This window comes from Mytilus edulis, chromosome 11, assembly GCF_963676685.1.
Source record: "Mytilus edulis chromosome 11, xbMytEdul2.2, whole genome shotgun sequence".
Taxonomy (NCBI): domain Eukaryota; kingdom Metazoa; phylum Mollusca; class Bivalvia; order Mytilida; family Mytilidae; genus Mytilus; species Mytilus edulis.
The window spans coordinates 348,782-353,796 of NC_092354.1; positions in this window are offsets into that span (position 1 = coordinate 348,782).

Here is a 5,015-nt window from a genome sequence, read left to right on the forward strand (position 1 = left end):
CTTATCATTTATTTATTACGAAACAAAAAACTTCAAGCAAGCATCAGTTCCAAAAATGTGTACACCATATCCGTATTTTGAAACTTAATGTCTCTTCAGTGATGTTATGAATTGAAACGGTATTTGGAAGGCCATATATTTAACCTCATTGTTAGATTGACTCTTGAATTTTGAAAGAATTGAAATAAGATGAACGGATCGTATAAACCCAAAAGCAAATATAATACAAGCCAAAACGAAAATATATAAAAAAAAAAGTCTCAATTGAAAACAACGTTCAAACTTATGATTGCATAGGATAAAAACCGCAATATTCATACGTGTGCATGAAAAACAAATGTATTTGTACAGGGGTCTAAAAACAGCACAAACAGCATTTTCCAAAAAAAACAAAACAGGGGGAAGTATATTAAAACAAAACACATATAACTAACAGGTCAAACAACTGAGTTTGCCATAATCAATCATGTTACTCACCACAATGTTAACAGCAACACAGTTCGAATTCAACACAAATATTCCTCTTGCAAGGAATTACTGTGATACTAGTCCGAGATTACGCTCATGTTCAACGGCTGTTTTGTCAGAAAAGCTTAGGCCGAGGAACGTCAAAGCTCGTCCCATATCAAACAGTGGATATTTGCCCGTTCAAAAAAATGAATGCACTGCTTCGTTTCTCATGGGCCCGACCGACGGCCTTGGATCAATATTAATCGAGCCTCAATTTGTTCATTTTTCATGTATCTCCTCATTTATGTAAGTTTTATCTACCTACTTCCCTTTATTTTCTCATATTTTGACTTCAAATCACAAAAGCGTCGACATCAATTTCAAGAATAGTGATGGCATAACTATCAGTATAAAGGGTGAAATCAAATAACATCAATATAAATGTTTAGCCCCATGAATCAGTTGTTAATATTAGACAGCAATTCCGTTTGGATCGAAACGCTATAAATGACGGGAAATATTTTTATTTTATGATTTACAATGACATATTAACGAAAGATACCAGAGTGACATGTATATTCGAAAATAAACTGACAACGTCAAGGCTAAAACAAAAGACAAAAAGAGAAATAATTGTAAACAAGATACAACATAGAAAATAAAACACTAAGCAACACGAGCCCTACCGAAAACTGGGGTTGATCTCAGGTGCACCGGAATGGTCAGCAGATCCTGCACCACATATGGCAACCACCGTGTTGTTCGTGTTTATACAAACCCGGTAAATAGTTCGGTAGGTCACATTCGTGGTGTAAATTGAAGTGGTTGTAGTTACAACATAAGGAGAATATCTATTGGTTATACATTAACGGTCAACCAACTCGTGATGGCGCCCGTAAAACTTACGAATGGGTGATTTCAACTTAACTAGCTTTGAGCAGCAATCCTCTTTTAAGAAAATAATGATAGGAAACAGAATCTCTGGAATATCATAACAATTAGGAAATATAAACTCGGTATGCATACGCTGCTGGAATGTTGCTATATAAAAAATTCGTCGTTAAGTTTTTTCAACCGACCCTCATTGTAGATTTCTAGATGTAAGTCAAGATATGAGACAGACTTAACAGTATCTGCTGTATCCTTTATTTCTTGTTCGATGGGATAGATGCGTTCAACATAGTCACCAATTTTTGAATTATTTAGTTAGAGAACATCATCTATATAGCGGAAAGTAAAGTTAAAGGATATCGATAATGTCAGGATTATTTTCTTTTGTTTAAGAAATTGGCTTGCAATTAATTGATGTTTAAATGTGTTTACGCCTTTCAGCATCAAGGTCGTGCCTTTTCACGTAGAACGCTTACATTCTAACGTCATGCTGAAATGACGTCATTTACATCACCTGATCGCAGGTACTTTGTTTAAAAAAGCAAACAACGTTGGAGTAAGATTTGGACATCCAAATCATCCATTACTTTGACGAACAGCTTATTTGTCTATATGTTTTGATTCTTCCAATTATAAGTATATTCAAAGAGTTTACAGAAAGTTCTAATAGAATGGTAAACTTATTCATATGGTTCTTCTGACACATATTGTATGACGACGAATAACTGAATTCGGCAGTACTTAGTACGAATTAGTTGACCGATAAGACATGTCTGTCTCTCTGTATTGACTTCTTCTTGCGTATTTAGATCTTTGTAAATCATAAAAGGTTGATTAATGGGAAGGTTAACAAATTGTCACATATCTAAATAACTGTAAGTTCTCATGACTAGTCAAGCATTTGTTGAAGGAAACACTATCAACGCAACCAGTTATTGTGCTTTTTAAATCGGCCGAATTCACTCACGGGTTTGTTTTGGATCTTCTTACTATAATTATGGGATCTGAACATCGGAAAGCTACTGTTACCCATATTTAGTTATACGATATACGGTTAATATAGACAAAAGGGGATAAAGCTAACGTAAGCTAGCTAGGACTCATTTCATGTTGTGTCCATACAACGTACTGTTCTACTAAATTTCTGTGCTTTTGTGTGTTCGCCAATTTGTCTTTTGTATACGTAAGTGTTGGTAGATGTCATCCGTCTCACTGTCAACTGTCTTTCTATTTGTACAACTTATAATTATTCATATACTTGCTTACAAAACAACTTTTCATTATTATTTGTCATTTCATATGTATAGTCGTTAGTTAAATTTATTGTATTATGTACTGACATATCTTTGTTAAGAAGGGGGAAAATGTAAAACTGCAATAAAAATAATAAAAATCAGAGGGATCAAGAAGGAGAAAAACGAAAATATTTTGATTCATATTTGAAAACAAGCTTTTTGAAACCAAAATCTGCACCAGAAAATCACTGCAGTAGTGTGTAATTAATTAAATGTACCAGTATTTCCTCGTGTAGTTGATCAAAATTGTCTTGTCCAGTGTATGTTGTTACACCTATAAATATAATGAAGATCATGTGTGACAAAAAAACGCTTAATTTAGGTTTTGATGCATTACGAAATTAAAATTAATTTAATGTACATGCATTAAAAACGAAATAACAAACATTTCGAACTTTTATTAATACATACTAAACACTTTCTTGACTATATCAATTGTCTTGACATACTAAACACTTACTTGACTAAGAAAATGGCACATTATACCTGATTGTATAGTTAGCAAACCTTTAATGTATATAACAGTTGGATTTTGAAAAGTTACATACACGATTTGCCTATTTTATTCAGCTTGTATATTTCAATGTTTAAAACAGCTGTTTAAATATTTAACTTAAAATTTGACCTTACCGCTTTGTGTTTGATACTTTGTCATACAACCAATAACACTATCACATCTAAAAGTAAATCAAGTTTGATCATATATTAAGTAATCAATTAAACCTGTATGCCTTATCAATAAATGTTGTTATTTGAAAGAATGGCTTGGTACACACATGTCCTTGTTAACCTGTTTTATTATTAACACTTCCGTATTACCCCTCCCCCCTAACCCCCACCTACACCCATACCCCCCCCCAGTTTTGTATTAAAATAATTCATTATAGATACAATGCTTACAATCATATATGCCAGGCGTGCTTTGCGTCTGAAAAAGACTCCACAATGATGCTCAGGTCAAATAATTGAAAATGCAAAATATAGAACATATATAAAAAGATAGAAGTATGGAGAATTCAAAATTTCTAAAGGTTATGCAAAATACAGTCAAGTATAAAAAGAAACCAATTCATCTAAATGTATTATTCAAAAGTGAATCATGCACATGTTAAATTAATATGATGATTTTTAAAATCATGTGGCATTTGTTTTATAACCGGTGAAATATTATTCAATTTTATAATGTTGTAGAAGATTTTGCATTTGATAGCATCAAAAAAAGCAGAACAACAAAAAGTGTTAAAGATGTGAAATGTTTATTTTATTTGTTAATGTTGCGTTTTTTACATAAATCGCCTGGCAGTTTGCACTGTTGATGCCAATGAATTAAATTGTTCTATGTCATACTTATTTGGAATTAAGATATAAATTTTAATCTGAGCATTCTGTTGCTTTGACTTTTTATGGAATGTATCCTCTCTCTCTCTCTCTCTCTCTCTCTCTCTCTTCTCTCTCTCTCTCTCTCTCTCTCTCTCTCTCTCTCTCTCTCTCTCTCTCTCTCTCTCCTCTCTCTCTCTCTCCTCTCTCTCTCTCTCTCTCTCTCTCTCTCTCTCTCTCTCTCTCTCTCTCTCTCTCTCTCTCTCTCTCTCTCTCTCTCTCTCTCTCTCTCTCTCTCTCTCTCTCTCTCTCTCTCTCTCTCTCATCTCTCTCTCTTTTTCTCTCTCTCTCTCTTACTCGCTTCAAAAGTTTAAGGTTTCATTTGATTTTAATATTATATATGAAAACATTGAGAATGGAAATGGGGAATGTGTAAAAGATACAACAACCCGACCATAGAACAAACAACAGCAGAAAGTCACTAACAGGTCTGCAATGCAGCGAAAAATTCAGGCACCATGAGGCGTCCTTCAGCTGGCCCCTAAACAAATATATATACTAGACTAAGTTCAGTGATAATGAACGCCATACTAAACTCCCAAGTTGTACATAAGAAACTAAAATTAAAAACAATACAAGGCTAACAAAGGCCAGAGGCTCCTGACTTGGTACCGGGCGCAAAAATACGGCGGAGTTTAACATGTTAATGAGATCTCAACCCTCCCGTATACCTCTAGCCAATGTAGAAAAGTAAACCCATAACAATACGCACATTAAAATTCAGTTCAAGAGAAGTCCGAGTCTGATGTCAGAAGATATAACCAAAGAAAGTATAATTTCATAATCTTCATGACAAAATGCGCATTAATACAATAATTCACCACTTACATTTCACTTTTCATACAGTTGCAGTAAAAGGAACACTTAGAACCATAAGTGTTGTCTTGGCAAACAGTACACGGAAGGCCTCTCTGTGATGTAGATCCAGGTGGGCATTCTAGAATCATAAAGAAGATAAATAAAATTGAGAAAGGAAATGGGGAATGTGTCAAAGCGACAAAC